Source organism: Microcebus murinus, chromosome 3 (assembly GCF_040939455.1).
Source record: "Microcebus murinus isolate Inina chromosome 3, M.murinus_Inina_mat1.0, whole genome shotgun sequence".
Taxonomy (NCBI): domain Eukaryota; kingdom Metazoa; phylum Chordata; class Mammalia; order Primates; family Cheirogaleidae; genus Microcebus; species Microcebus murinus.
This window is the reverse complement of record NC_134106.1, coordinates 85,761,641-85,778,269: the sequence shown is the minus strand read 5'-3', so window position 1 is coordinate 85,778,269 and position 16,629 is coordinate 85,761,641. Positions and strand designations below refer to the sequence as shown.

Sequence of the window (16,629 nt, the reverse complement as noted above, 5' to 3'; positions counted from 1 at the left end):
CACAGCTATTAAAACATGTATGTCTCATGCGTGTACCCAGGCCATGCCACACGTGCTCCCTCTGGCAGCACCCCAGGCTTCCTCCCGCACGGATGCTGCCTTCCTTCTCCTGGAACTCTCTTTGGCTCTCGTGTCTGGCTCTCGTTTGATTTTTTTGTCTTTCTTCAGGTCCCAGCTTACATGTTTTCTTTCTGGAGAAGCCTTCCTTCACTTTCCACATCATCTCAGGTAGGTCCCTCCTTGCTCACGGCACCTTCCCTTTCTTTTACAGCAGCTGTCAGACTTCATTTTTCCTTGTTTACTTACTAGCATTCCGGTCTCCTTCATTACACTCTAATGCGGGTGAAACAGGGCCAGGACTCTGTCTTGTTTTCTCACTGTTTACCAGCTATATGCTCAGTGCCCGGAATACTATTAATACTATTTCTTGAGAGAATGGATAAAACTAAACTAAAATTGAGGAAGTGAGTTCTCTGGGCCACCGTGATGTGGGGATTCGGTGAGCGTGGTGACTGTGGCTCTGCATTCTGCAGACGGAAGTCAGGCTGCCTGCGTTTGAATCCTGTGCCCTCTTCTGGTAGCTGTGGGCAACGGCAAGTTACTTTTTTTTTTTTTTTTTTTGAGACAGAGTCTCACTTTGTTGCCCAGGCTAGCAACCTCAAACTCCTGGGCTCAAGCAATCCTGCTGCCTCAGCCTCCCGAGTAGCTGGGACTACAGGCATGCGCCACCATGCCCGGCTAATTTTTTATATATATATTAGTTGGCCAATGAATTTCTTTCTATTTATAGTAGAGCCGGGGGTCTCACTCTTGCTCAGGCTGGTTTCGAACTCCTGATCTTGAGCAATCCGCCCGCCTCGGCCTCCCAGTGTGCTAGGATTACAGGCATGAGCCACCACACCCGGCGGGCAAGTTACTTAATCTCTGTGTTTACACTTCACTTTCCTCATGTATAAATTGGAGATCTTAACAGTATCCACCTTATATTGTTGTTTTAGGGGCTAAAATCGTGTGTATTTAGTGCTTGACAACAGGGAAATGTTCAATAAATTGTGGCTGTAAATCATAATGAATGACTATAGTTCCATCATATCTGGATGCAAACTCAAGAAAGATCAATTCTTTGGCTTCCCTGTTCCCCATCCCCTCCCTATTGGCTGTGGTGAGGTGAGTGGACACTTGGGCAGAGACTGCCCAGTGGAATTCTTGACGCTCATCTGCATTAGAAAGACTTACAAAAGTTGTCTATAACTTTTCAGTTAGATTTCATTCTATAATCTTTTCAGTCCTATGTGCTCCCAGAGTAGGGTGATAGATAGTTCAGTGATATCTTATCAGTTTTGTCTAATGCGTTGTGTGCTAGGGATGGAGAGCTGGAAGATGGGGGGGGAATATGCTCCCCCACCCAAAAGATGGCTGGTTGGGATTGAAAACAGACCCAGGGAGAGTTGGAAGTTTCAAATAATTTGTTAAAGCCATAATGAGATTGCCATCTTATACCAGTCAGAATGGCTTTTATTAAAAAGTCAAAAAAGACAGAGATGCTAGTGAGGATATGGAGAATAGGGAACGCTTTTACACTGTTGGTGGGAATGTGCATTACAACCTCTATGGAAAACAGCATGGAGAGTTCTCAAAGAACTGAAAATAGAAATACTATTCGATCCAGCAATCCCACTGCTGGGTATCTACCCAAAAGGAAAAGAAATCAGTACATCAAAATGATACATGCCCTTGTATGTTCATGGCAGCACTATTCACAACAGCAAAGACAGGGAATCAATCTAAGTGTACATCAATGGACAAATAAAGGAAATGTGGTATATATACACAATGGAATGCTACTCAATCATAAAAAAGAATGAAATCATGTCTTTTGCAGCAACATGGATGGCCCTAGAGGCCATCATTTTAAGTGAAATAACTTCAAAAGTTAAATACTAAATGTTCTCACTTATAAGTAAGTGGGAGCTAAATAATGTGTATATATGGTCACAGAGGGTAGAATAAGAGACATTGGAGACTTGGAACAGGGAGAGGGTGGAAGAGTGGGAGGGGGAGTATGGGATGAAAAATTACTTAATGGGTACAATGTACACAATTCATGTGTTGGTGACACTAAAAGCCCAGACTTCACCACTATGCATTATATCCATGTAACAAAACTGTACTTGTGCCCCCTAAGTCTATTAAAATATAAAAAACAGAAAGTTTCAAATAATTTGAAACATGATATTGACTACAAATATTGTGATCTCATTTAATATTGTTACTCAATAGCACTTTCTTACAATGTTAGGAAAATTAAATAAAATGTTATATTTAATGATTATAAAAATAAAATTGGTGCTAGGTCTACATTTGGCAAACATTGCTTTGGAATTATAAATCTATTCTTTTTTTTTTTATTTCAGCATATCATGGGGGTACAGATTTTAAGGTTTCAATAAATGCCCTTTCCCCACCTTCCCCCACAAGTCTGAGTCTCCAGCGTGACCATCCCCCAGTAAATCTATTCTTGAGTTGAAACTGCCCCTTAATAGTTATGTAACCTTTCTAGATATTTAATCTCTTCCGAGATTTTTTTCTATTAATCTCACAGGGTTAACATAAAGACTGATGTACATAAAGTGTCCTACACTCTTAGCACACATTGAATACCAAAGATAAAGTTAATACCATCTCCTCCTCTAATTCTTCCCTGAACCTCTTTTTCGACTCTGTCACTGTTTATTTCTGGGGGTGGAAAGGAGATTCCAACTTTCAGTGCAATCTTTGGGTGTCTCCATTGGAAATTACTATCATGTTCAGGCTTAAAATGTGATTTGCTTGAAAAATTTATGACTGAGTTTGATAAACTCTATTTTTCTTAAGAAAATTTCCAGTGCTGGCTACTACACTTAAACAGGTTTTTGTTTGTTCTTACTAAAGGAATATGCCTAAATTGTGTTTTGATTCATCATACTGTTCTAAAAGACCTCCACTGGAGAGTGAGCTAAACCTGTGTTGAATAAAAGTGAAATTGTCTTCATTCTTTGAATCGATATTTAGCTTGGGCTAATTTTAAGTGGCTCATTTGTTGTCCAATACCTGCAACAAAATCAGGAGGAAAAAGGAACAACAAGACCACACAATAAAACTGGAATCAAATCCAGATTATGCAAGAATTGATAAACATCTATGGTTTATTCATAACTTGTTTCTTTTCCACCTTTTTCTGTTTAGATTGCCTTATGGCCATTCCATTTGGAGTACACTATTCCAGAAGTTGAGAAGGGAAAAAAATGAAACTCCAATGTATTGTATTACCCTTTGCTACTTTAATCAACTTTAGAGATTGGAGATAGTTGTGAATGCTTAATGAAGTGCAGCAAGGATGTAGGCAATCTTTAATTTCAGATAATTCCTTAAAACATAAACCCTTATAGTCTCAGAAAAGTAAAAAGCTGTGTCAAATGGTGGGTCATGTAGAGGTGCCAGATTTAGCAAATATAAATACAGGATACTCAGTTACATTTGAATTTCAGATAAACAAAGAATAAAGTTTTAGTATGTGCATGTCCTATGCAATACTTGGTATTTATACATACTTAAAAGAAATCACTGGTTATTTATTTGAGGTAAAAATGTGACTGGGTGTTCTGTATTTTATCTGGCACCCCTAAGTTGGGGAGGAGTTGCTGGCCAGGTCTAACTCTAAAACAGAAAAACTCTGGAAGCTTAATGAGTGGGATTAGAAACATGAGTGAACCAGAAATCCCTTCAGAATCTCACATGAGCTGAGTGACCTCCAGTCTCTTTTCCCCTGGCTTGTGGGGAAGTGTATGCTGTTTGCACTTTCCAGTTATTAGCATCTCTGTTCGTCTCTTCTCTGGGCCTAGAGATTTGCCCAGCTTGTTTTGTTGCTGGGTAAGGAAATGACATATAAAATTATTGGTGTGATCAAAGTAGTGATTTAACAGAAGTTGGCATCAGTTGAGTGTCTTAGATGAGACTCTTCTGTGTGCTCTGCCCTGAACTCTCCTTATTGGCTTTCAAGGCACTTTATGGCCCAGGATTTGGCTGCTTTCAGAGATTAAAAGCTCGGAGAAGATAGTGGTCAGCATTGACAATGGGAAGAAAGAATGGAGACCTAGAGCAGCAAAGACTTGACCATTAAGGAAGAGAACCCTAGAGAAGATGAAATGGGGAGAGGGAACTGCCATTTTATTAAGTGTTTTTCTATGTGCAGGATCTCATGACTGCCCTAGTGGAAAGACACAGTCTCTGCCATCAGGGGATTTACAGTCTGACGCAGGAGTTGATATGTAAACAAGCAATTAGAATTAGTATCATATCAGCTTTAATGGAGATGTTGACAAAGTGTGCTAGAGCACTGGAGAAGGAGCACTGAAGTCATCCTGGAATCAAGAGAGGTCTTCCAGAAGAGAAGACACTTAAACTATGGCTTAAAGGCTACACTAGGGTTGGCAAGTGGGTGAGGGAGGGCATGGTGTTCTAGGCAGAGGAGACAGCATGTGCAAAACCATGTGGCTACAAAGGTTTTTATAGTTTGGGATTGGTAATTGAAGGCATGTACAGTATATGTCTATCACACATAGCTGTTCTACCTGGGTTAAAGTCACCAATAGTAACATTTTGATCCCTGGTAAGGTGTGTGAATTTCTTTGCATTGATGAAACAAGGCCAAATACAGTAGGAAAAGTATGCCAAAACCAAAGTTCTCTATGGAATTCCTTCTTCCTTTGGGTCTCCAACATTTGAAACTGTAGACTATTGGCAAGAACTCTCTGGCTGGTAGTAATTGGTTCAGATACACAGATGATGCACAAATGGAACCCTAACTGGGTCTCAAACCACATAGAGCCTTATTGAATTGAGAATAAAATACTAAACGTTATTGAAAACATATGGACAGTCTTTACACTTGTGTATCAGTCTAGACAAGCCTTTTGTACTCTTATGGGGAAAGGAATACCAAAAAGTTGCTAGCATTATTACTCTTATTCATGAAAATATTAATCTCATGCTGAAGATATGATGGCCCTAATTTTTGGTAAGAACTAAGCAGCAGAATCCATGAAAATTTGTTTTACTCTTTTTGCCCACCAGTTACAAATACTTAACTTTGCATGACACAATTTTATCAATGAGCACTGAACACAATTTAAAACGTTTCAATACTTAAATACCAAAGCAAGGACTTTAGTCTGTCTCTCCTCTCCTCTTTTCGTTTTGCTTTCTCTCTCCTTTTAACGTTTCCCATCTCTCTGAAATGGGTGGATTGCCACGTGGGCCCTTGTACGGAATTGACTATGTTAGGATGTTTACCTGTCTGGATGTCTCCTGTTGCTGGTCTCACAGCAACGGGGTGAGGTATAAATTAATTGGGTGTTTTGGGGGACTCTCCAATTCCCAGGCATATCTCATTATTTCCTTAGTCACGTCTTATGACTCGAGAGGCCTGTGTAGGGAATTGAGAGAGCAATAAATGGCATTCAAATCAAGTAGTAATGTGGCTGAGCCCTGGTAACAATGCCTTTCATTTGTGTGGTGCTTTGCATCACCCGCGTGTTCCCACATATCCACATGAAGACATGACAGCACGGGTCTTGCGGGCAGCAGAGCAGGGCACACTCAGAGCAATTCTAGGCAAAATGGGTGTCCGAACTTGGAGGCAGTATCCATAGCAGATGTCCTCGATGGGGGATCCAGGCAAAGGAAATGTCTTGCTCTTCCTCATCATAACTTTCTAGTGTTTGTGAATGAGACTTATGGGCATGTAAAGACTCAGATTGCCTGGTGAGCTCATCACTGTCCATACTTACGGTTTTAGTGATCGCCATCCATGCATTTTCTCTATTAAGACCTGTTCCAATAGTCCTAGGAGTGCTGGGAAGTGGTAGAGGTGGAATTCCCTACACACAGGGTAGAGAGGCTTGAGGTAATGGCTTAGAGTACACTATCATCACTGGTCCATGCACGGCCCCCTCTCTAGCTTTCTGTCCTTATACCCCACTCCCATTCCCCTCCTCCCATAGAATCCATGACATTTATTTATTTATTTTGAGACAGAGTCTCACTTTGTTTCCCAGGCTAGAGTGAGTGCCGTGGCGTCATCCTAGCTCACAGCAACCTCAAACTCCTGGGCTCAAGCAATCCTGCTGCCTCAGCCTCCCGAGTAGCTGGGACTACAGGCATGCGCCACCATGCCCAGCTAATTTTTTCTATATATATTAGTTGTCCAATTAATTTCTTTCTATTTATAGTAGAGACAGGGTCTTGCTCTTGCTCAGGCTGGTTTTGAACTCCTGACCTTGAGCAATCTGCCCACCTCCCAGAGAGCTAGGATTATAGGCATGAGCCACCTCAACCGGCCTAAATCCATGACATTTAACATGTATCTTTTGGTTTATGTGTTCTTGTAAAATGAATATTTTTATTCTGAGTGCATGTATTTTTAAATTTATATAAATTATATTGGGTTATATATCTCATTTATTCACTTACTTTTTTCCCTTTAAACACAATATTTTAAAGATGTTTTCATGCCACTATCTGTAAATCTATTGCTTTCTATTAATTACCTTTCTTTTTTTTGAGATAGAGTCTTACTTTGTTGCCTGGGCTAGAGTGCCGTGGCGTCAGCCTAGCTCAGAGCAACCTCAAACTCCTGGGCTTAAGCAATCCTTCTCCCTCAGCCTCCTGAGTAGCTGGGACTACAGGCATGTGCCACCGTGCCTGGCTAATTTTTTCTATATATTTTTAGTTGCCCAATTAATTTCTTTCTATTTTTAGTAGAGACGGGGTCTCCCTCTTGCTCAGGCTGGTTTCGAGCTCCTGACCTTGAGCAATCCACCTGCCTAGGCCTCCTAGAGTGCTAGGATTATAGGCGTGAGCCACCATGCCTGGCCTATTAATTACTTTCTATTAAATAATATCCCAAGATGTGTATCAACTACATTTTTAACCTATTTACTCTGCTAGCAGTGGGCATCTAGGGAACCTTCAACTCCCAATCAGCACAAATAAGGCTGCAAGGAACATGAACTCGAATATTCTTGTACATGTCCCCTAATGTAACTGCTTAAGTATTTATTTGGGGGATATATGCCATATACTTAGAGGTGGAATTTCTGGGTCTAAGAATGTTTGTTTACTTATTTTGACTAAACATTGCCAGATTGCTCTTCTGAATAGTTGCAATTGTCTGCACTTCACCAGCAGTATATTATCAACTTCCTAACTTTTGCTTGTTAAAGAGATGCAAAGTAATAGCTCATTGTTTTCATTTGCATTTACTCTTACTTAGTAATGATTTTGAGTATCTCTTCAAATACTTGTTCGTTCTTTGGATTTTCTTCTCTGAAAATTGCCCTCCTCTGGGTCTGCATTGCCCATTTCTCTGTTTGAGTTATTATCTTTTTCATATTGATTGGAGAATTTCTTGTGCATTCTGAATATTGTCCCTTTTTGGTTTGGGACATTACAAATAACTTTTTTTCATTCTGTCCTCTTTCTGTTAAAATTTTTCATGATGCTCTGTATTGAACAGAATTTTTTTTTTTTTTTTTTTTTTTGAGACAGGGCTAGAGTGCCGAGGCATCAGCCTAGCTCACAGTAACCTCAAACTTCTGGGCTCAAGCCATCCTTCTGCCTCAGCCTCCTGAGTAGCTGGGACTACAGGGATGTGCCACCATGGCTGGCTAATTTTTTCTGTATATTTTTAGTTGTCCAATTAATTTCTTTCTATTTTTAGTAGAGACAGGGTCTTGCTCTTGCTCAGGCTGGTTTCCAACTCCTGACCTTTGAGCGATCCTCCTGCCTTTGGCCCCCAGAGTGCTAGGATTACATGCATGAGCCCCTGTGCCCAGCCTTGAACAGAAATTTTTAATATCGATTTTTGAATTCATTAAAAGTGAATTCATTAAATTTATGTTTTTGATTTTTTGTTTAAAAAAATCCCTTTGGTCATTAGGTAACAAAGATAGGTTATCATCTTTGTGAATGAAATGTACTCTTATCCTTATACTTTTACCTTTTGTATTTAGTCTATACCTAGAGTCCACCTTTGTATAAATTGTTTTTTTATATTTTTTACTTTATTTTTTATTTCTTTTTTAATGACATTAAGGTATTCACACAGAATATAAATTGTTACACAGCAATTCAGTTTTATTTTTTCCATATATTAAGCCATTTCCCCTAATTTCATCTATCAGCCATCAGTGATTTCCCTGTTGATTTGGAATGTCTCCTTTATAATATACTAAGTTTCCATATATTCAGCTGCCAGTCTCTGGGCTTCCTGGTCTGTTCCATCAGACTGTGTATCTGCTCTGCTGACAGTGTCGCCCGCTACCATCGTTCCTGCTCTGCGGCTGTCCTGCTGTCTGGCAGAGCAGGTGCCCTTCTATAGCTGCTGCTTTTTCAGGCTGGCTTTGTTGTTTGTGAGCCTTTTATTCCTTCTTGTACATCTTAGATTAAGATTTCTTAAGCTTGACTGGGGTTGTACTGAATTTATAAATTAATTCGGGAACGGTTCTAGTCGATACTGTTCTTTTTCTATAGTGCTTTAACATAATTACTGCATTTAGAATTTGGCTTTGTTTGGCTTTGTTTGGCTTTGTTCTTAAATATATGTGGTTTTCTCCATGTGGATTTTCCTATCTATATCCTGTCCATCACTCTGTGAGCCCTTTCAATATGATGTCTTTTTCTTTAGTTTTGGCATATCTATCTCCACTACTTCATTGAACAATTCCTTCTTTCCATTTTTACTTTTCTCTCATTGTCTAGGTATTAGTTTTTGCTACTCAACATCCTTTGCTTTTACATTTCCCAACACTCACCTTGGTTTAAGTTGCCTGAGGGTCTCCCCAGGGTTTCCCAGGACTTTATTGTTTGTTCCTGAAATCCATAAGCCCTTTCACTTGGATTTTCTCCAGAATTGGTTTTGAGGGAGGTAGTTGGCAATGTAGTAGGAACCAGAGACCTTGGGGTCATTTCTAAGCTAGTGACCTAGGAATTCACTGAAAAACAAGACTGACATAAATGCTATCAAGCTTAATAAGTAACAGACATTGGGCAAGTCCAAAAATGTGTGATGCTTATTTTTTTATAATGTTACTTGGCTTAGTAAGAAAAAAATTTTCCCTTAAGTACAGAGCAGATCAGCTCAACACAGATCCAATTGTGCCTAATTAGGAGCCCATGATCACAGTCTGCCTACCCTAGATTACAAGAAACTGTAAAGTGAAGCTTTCTGATGCTTATGACTTCAGTCTTATTATTATTTTTAAGAGACAGGGTCTTGCTCTGTCACTCTGGATGGAGTGCAGTGGTGTGATCATAGCTCACTGTAACCTTGAACTCCTAATCTCAAGTGATTCTCCTGCCTCAGCCTCCCAAGTAGCTGGGACTACAGGTACATGCCAGTACACTGGCTTATTTTTTTGTAGAGATGAGGTCTTGCTATGTTGCCCAGGCTTGTCTTGAACTGCTGGCCCTAAGTGATCCTCCTGTCTCAGCCTCCCAAAATGTTGGGGTTATAGGCATGAGCCACCATACCCAGCCTCTTACTTCAGTCTTAAAATTCTCCCTAAGATACCACCTTCAGGTTCTCATTTTTTAATGGTCTAATTGTATTAACCAGTGGCTTAATAATATTAATATTCTTATCAAATTACAAACAGTAGTAGTACTGAAGACACCAAAGTATATGCCAGAAGTGCTATTATTAAGGAAGCTTAAAAATCTGACATTAGCAAAAATGGTGGATTATGGAACTCCAAAATTTAAACTCTTTATAAAAACAATAAAAAACTGATTAAAAACAAAACAAAACCCTGAAACCCCATCAGAATCAACTTTTTGGAGCTCTGGAAACCAACCAAAGACTTGCAGCAACCAGAGGAGTGCCTGTTCAAGAAAACTGTCTAAATCTCAGTAAGAACAACAAATTTTGTGATGTTTTAACTTATGCTGGTCCCATCTTCCACTCTTCAGATCAGTGATGGCTTTGAATATAACAGTCCAGATTCTCAGTACTAAAAGGAGCAGAATGCACCTCTTTCAGAAAGGTTTGTTCTTGTTTTGAAAAGCCTTGTCTGTATCTCACCTGACTAAGAACTGGCCCAATGCTAAAGTTGCTAAAGTTTGGCATTTGCCAAACAATTTACAAGCAAATGTTTTAGTCACTGCTGCCCGAGGCAATGGATAACAGTTGCAGCAAACATTGGACTAATCAAAAAGAAAGATAGAAAGGAAAGGCTGGGGAATGAGATGTACATGAGACATATTTTCCTGGGGATTTAGAAGGTCATGCACATACTAAGAGCTGTGCACATACTCAGAAAGGATCTGAAAATGTCCTAAGCTCTCATCTCTGGCTGACCTTGAGGCTTTGCACAAAGCTAAGGGAAAGTCGTAAACTGCCTGGCTGAGTATTGAAGGTGTGTCCCAAGATATATTGACCAAAAGCTTGGCACTTGTTCCCGAGGCTGCATCAAAAGAATGTGGACAAGTGGTTTGAGGAGAAGGAAAGAGGAGTGTATTAATTTGCTGGTAAATTAGGAGGATGGGGACTCCTATCTAAAAAATGCCATCGTCCTAATATTAAGCAGAAATACAGAGCTTTTAAAGGGAGGCCATTCAGCTTCAGGCTGTCTAACTACAGTTGATGATTCTGATGGTCTCTTCTCCAAAGATGACCCCTGTGACCTTTGACCTCCTGGGAGGCCCACCCAGACCTCTACCCACCTAGGCCTCCATCCTGGTGATTCTGCTGAGCCATCTCCTGTAGCACAAAGAACAAAGGACACTCCTCTGCCCCTCCTAACCACTGGGCTGAGACAGGAATGCAGGTTTAATTCCCCAAAGAGTGAGGTTTTAAAGAGACAGAAAATATTGTTGCCTTTTTTTCCCCTCAGGCCATTGCCTCTGTTACATATTCATAGAGTCCCTCTGTAAAGACTGGGATACTATTTAGTTCTAGGTTTTTAAGGAAATCTCTGTCCAATTATTAAATGGCCACTAATCTAATGGAAGAGAGATTTCAGGGGCCACACACAATACAGACTTTACAGAATTAGTTCAGAAAAGTCACTAACCAAACAACAACTAGTACAACAATCAGCAACAATAACAATCTTTGGGGAGAGGAGAGAATCTTATTTCCAGAATTGCTACATGTTAATATTAAAAATGTACAATTTTTTTGTACCCAACTGTCAGGTCTGAAAAGAAAATGAAAGAGATCACCTCTTTCATTACTCCTGACTTCTCAGAAATAAAAGGATTATAAGGGAAAAGTATGAACAATTTTATACCAACAAGTTGCATAACCTAGATGAAATGGTCAAATTCCTACAGACACACATGCTACTAAAACTGACTCATGAAGAAATAGAAAATCTGAACAATCTGAATTAAGTAAAGGAATAAGCAAGTAATGAAACAACTTCCAACAAAGAAAAAGCTGAGGTTCAGATGGCTTCACTAGTGAATTCTACCAAATATTTCAGAATAAACACCAATTCTTCTCAAACTCTCCCAGAAATTAGAATAAGAGAGAATACTTTCTAATTCATTTTATGAGGCCAGCATTACCCTAATAACAAAGCCAGAGAAATATATCACAAGCAAAGAAAACTATAGACTAATATACCTTATTAATATAGATGTAAAAATCCTCAAGAAAATAGTTGCAAACAATCCAGTAGCATGAAGCCTAGTCTGTATATATAGCCGCTCCCCATCCCTCCCATCGCTGCCTGAGCTCCACCTCCCCTTCCCCGCAACCTACAGGCCACTCATTGGAAACCATTGCTCTAAACTGGACAGCTAGGTGGAATTATGCCTTCCAGGCCAAGGTCCAATAAGGAATCTTTATGGACTTCTCCCCAAAGTGGAGTTCAGCTTGGTCTCCTTAGCCATGATATTATTTCAAGCAGTATTAGTTTGCTCTTTCTGGGTCTAAAGTTTTTTTTTTTTTTTTTTTTTTTTGAGACAGAGTCTAACTTTGTTGCCCAGGCTAGAGTTGAGTGCCGTGGTGTCAGCCTAGCTCACAGCAACCTCAATCTCCTAGGCTCAAGCGATCCTCCTGCCTCAGCCTCTGAGTAGCTGGGACTACAGGCATGCACCACCATGCCTGGCTGATTTTTTCTCTATATATTAGTTGGCCAATTAATTTCTTTCTATTTAGAGTAGAAATAGGGTCTTGCTCTTGCTCAGGCTAGTTTTGAACTCCTGACCTCGAGCAATCTGCCTGCCTTGGCCTCTCAGAGTGCTAGGATTACAGGCGTGAGCCACCATGCCAGGCCAGGGTCTAAAGTTTGAGCTCCTTAAAGGCAGAATCTAGAAATTTCTCACCGTTATATCCTTACTAGCACCTAAGGTAGATGTTTATTGATAGAAATGATGAAATTGTGCATTAAGAAACAGACCCAGCTGGGCGCGGTGGCTCACGTCTGTAATCCTAGCTCTCTGGGAGGCCGAGGCGGGCAGATTGCTCAAGGTCAGGAGTTCGAAACCAGCCTGAGCAAGAGCGAGACCCCGTCTCTACTATAAATAGAAAGAAATTAATTGGCCAACTAATATATACAAAAAATTAGCTGGGCATGGTGGCGAATGCCTGTAGTCCCAGCTACTTGGGAGGCTGAGGCCAGAGGATTGCTTGAGCCAGGAGTTTGAGGTTGCTGTGAGCTAGGCTGAGGCCACGGCACTCACTCTAGCCTGGGCAACAAAGCGAGACTCTGTCTCAAAAAAAAAAAAAAAAGAAAAGAAACAGACCCAAAAGGTCATGAGAAGACTTATATTCATTTCTCTGTAGGGAGAGACCAGGTAGTTGCCTCATACACCCTCATCCTGGTGTTTTATAATAAAAACAGAACAGAGTTATGTGTGAGAACGTGTGTTGTAATTCCAGAGTCTCTCTTTTGAAATAGTCTTTAGTAACACAGGACTTGAGGCCAAAAAGTTTTGTACTCGTGTAGGGTTACATAGAATTAGAATTCTTCATGGTGCCCGACTGTTTCAATGCCCAGTGGTCAGAGAGAAAATAAAAACAAGAACAAGACTTATAATTTGTTTTGTGTCTCCCCACAAAAGCACCTCAAGGGCAGGCACTGTGTCTAATTCCTCCTTTCTTTCCCAGTACCTAGCACTGCGTCTACAGAGTCAGCTGTGGCCTCATTATTAAAAGCATTATTTCAGCCTAATGTCCTCAAGCTATTTTACAGCAGCCACAACCGTGGAAACCTCTGATTATATCAGCTACAGCCACCATGACCAGAGGACTCCTGACACATGGGAGACCACAGTCCTTTCCCTAATTCAGCTTTAAAAAGAAGTTAGCTGGAGGCGAAGAGTAAAATGTGGTTAAGACCTTCAACAGCCCCACCTGCCAGGTTAAGCTGGGTTTTAAATTTTGCTGACTGGCCTGCTTTTATTCCCTGGAAGTGCTCTGGTCCCCTCCAGGGAAAGATGGGGGAACCCCACTCACTCAGGACATGTTAGTGCCAACCTGATCTCTTGGGTACTCTGAGAATAGACTATGATGTCCATTTCTGGGTTAAAATTTACAATTATATGAACAGCAAGAGTGTATTTTACTGCTTATTCAGACTTGTAATTCGATATTGCAAAGACCTTGGGCATCCCTCAAATCAAAGAGGAAAAATGTAATTTTATTGACTCATTGTGAAATGAGAACAGTCTTTGACCAGGTCTCAGGGATCAATGTCTCATTGGCATGTTTCTCCCTCTGGAAGCACCTTGGAGCTTTAGGCCTACCCATACATTATACAATCCCTAGATCTATACAAAATTAAATAGGGGATCAGGCCTCAAGATCAATATCAAAAAAACATAGAAATATGAGGTAGTTGGAAAGGTGATAATTTTTCAGACCTAACCTTTTATATCCTATTGATCTTTTTTAAAGCAGTATCATTTGTCAGAGATGGAGGTGTTTGTGGGTGGCTTTCCTAATTTATCTTGAAATAAATTCATCAAACAGATACTATTTTGGTATTGACAGGAGGAGCTAATTTCTCTACTCCCTCAAGATAGGAGGGTAGCAGGATTAATTGATTGATTGACTCAATTACATATTGAGCAGGGACAAAACTCTGCCAAGCCCTGTGCTAATGTGGTGGCCTCTTCCATGTGATGGTGTGGTTGAGCCATTTGCATGTCCAACTTTGCCCAAGCCCCTTTTTGTACTCTGGGCATGTCAGCTACTGCCCTCCTGGTGCTCCTCCATTTTTCTTTTGTTGTTGACTTCCTTGGTGTTCAGGTTTGGGGATTTTTTCCCCCATGTGTCTCCTTTCCTTTCTCCCTCTACCATACCTGCTGCCACAGACCTGATAAGATGGGTTGGGAGTGGATGACCTCAGGGAAATGGGACTCAGATTCTCCCTCTTGGGCACTGGAGCGGAAATACAACTTGTGGCAAAAATTGCCCATCAGAGGGAAAGTACTGAGGAGGCAGAAAATAGGAGGAAGCAGAAGAAATCTCTAGGGAAGGAGCAAGAGGAGAATGAAGTCCTTGCTCATCTAGAAGTGAGACCACACAGCCCAGAGAGAAGCAAAGTTGCATCAGCCTGGAGCCATTGCCAGCTCAGCTGTCCTTGGCCTGCCTCCTCCCATGAGCCTCTCTTTTGCTGAGGCAAGTTGAGAAAGTCTAGCCTGCAGGCCAGAGTCTAAGCAGGGCAGCTGGCTGTACCCTCTGTGATTTGCTGCAGATTCTTCTCTCTCTATGTAGAGGAACATGCACATGTAGGTCTGTTTATCATAAAAGATGACATTTTAAATAACCTTTAATATCTCTGGGTGAAGGCCACATTCTGTGGAACCCTCTCCTTTATATTTGCCAACATTTGCCTTGTTTCTATTATATAATTAGCCATAGAAATCTTATTACTCAGTGTACTATGACAAGAGAGAGAGAAGTTTGGGATCCTGAACTTGGGAAAGAAAGACTAGAGAGAGTGAGAGAAATAGCATCAAGTGGGGGCCCAGGAGCAAGAGGACTGGGTAAGGAATTCCCTGACAGTTACTGACTGATGAACTTGAAAAATAATGAGGTCTGACATTAAATTTTATTTCTATTATTTGATGCAAGCAAGTACCTTACATTTGTCCCTGTCTTCAGTAAAGCTCTGTTATAATAGTCTTGTATTAGTGATTCCCTGGCAGGGGGTTTGTTGTCCCCAGTTTGGTTTAGGAGCAAGGCATGGGAATCAAAGTATGTAGGACAAGTGGCAGATAAGCAAAGGCGCCCAGGGATTGGATCAGCTGCAAGACTCGAGAACAGGAGGTGAAAAGCCACCTCCAGCAGATCCCCTCCCTCTGTCTCTATTTCCTTCCCTCTTCTATTGGAGTTCTTAGAAATCTTGGAGAGGTGTAGCAGAGACTGACTTTTGCCTGTCCAACATCCTCCTTTTCCTTAGTATTCATTTTTGCAACAGATAAGAGTAAATTGTTGGTTTAGAAAGTGTAGACCAGCCTCAGATACCGAACTCTGGATTTAATATTAGGGATTAAGAAACTTCTATCTTGTTTTAAACCACAAGCTTTTCTATTAACTGCAGACAAATTTAATACATTGCGGAGAGTGTTGAGCCTTCTGTCATTATGTGCGATGGTGGCTTGGGTTATTTTCCCAAATTAAATTTGGAACATGATTCCAAATTTAAACCCTCTGAATTAAGCATTATGATTTTAAAAATGGATAAGTTAACTTTCCAGGCCGGGCGTGGTGGCTCACGCCTGTAATCCTAGCACTTTGGGAGGCCGAGGCGGGCGGATTGCTCAAGGTCAGGAGTTCGAAACCAGCCTGAGCGAAACCCCGTCTCTACCAAAAATAGAAAGAAATTAATTGACCAACTAAAAATATATATACAAAAAATTAGCCGGGCATGGTGGCGCATGCCTGTAGCCCCAGCTACTCGGGAGGCTGAGGCAGTAGGATCGCTGAGCCCAGGAGATTGAGGTTGCTGTGAGCTAGGCTGACACCACGGCACTCACTCTAGCCTGGGCAACAAAGTGAGACTCTGTCTCAAAAAAAAAATGGATAAGTTAACTTTCCAAATACAAAATAGCCTTTATAATCTCAGAGCTTTGTGTCAAACTCAAGCCTGTCAGCTCTAAACCTATGTTGTTTCTAGCACATTAGTGTTTCTCTGATGAATAAAACCCCTAAGACAGTAACTACACCCATTAAGCCCTTATTATGTGCCAGTCACTTTATATGCAGTAACCTACTTAATGCCTACAACAGCCCAGTGAGAAGGTTAGCCACGCCAACCCAGCTCTCTCAGAGGACATGAAGATCTGTGAGGGCAGATAATCCAGCCAAACATGGTGTCTAGTGGGTGAAGAACGCTGCGCTGGAATCCAGACAGGCCACGCTCCCAGCACCACACCCAGCTGCTTCTGAAAGCCTCTGCCCAGCCACAGACCCACAAGACCTCCCTGGTTTCTTCTAGTTCTTTATTCCTGTCTGCAAAACAGGGCGATTCTCTGCCCTGGGTTTTGCTCTCATTCTCTCCAAGGAAAGGTGGAAGGCTGATGTCTTCTCTGGCTCCTTTTTGGTGTACGATGGATGGAAAGTGCCAGAAACTG

At 41.0% G+C, this 16,629-nt stretch overlaps 1 long non-coding RNA gene across 3 annotated transcripts in view; it reads left to right on the top strand.

Moving 5' to 3' along the window:
* The window catches only part of LOC105856138 (uncharacterized), a 90,882-nt gene that overhangs the window by 25,840 nt on the left and 48,413 nt on the right, over positions 1-16,629 (top strand). The window contains exon 2 of one of the 3 annotated variants that reach the window (XR_012918626.1): positions 169-228. The exons of the other annotated variants lie outside the window; for them this stretch is intronic. This is a non-coding gene — a long non-coding RNA (uncharacterized LOC105856138). The remainder of the gene's footprint in view (positions 1-168; positions 229-16,629) is intronic. 3 annotated transcript variants of the gene reach the window in all.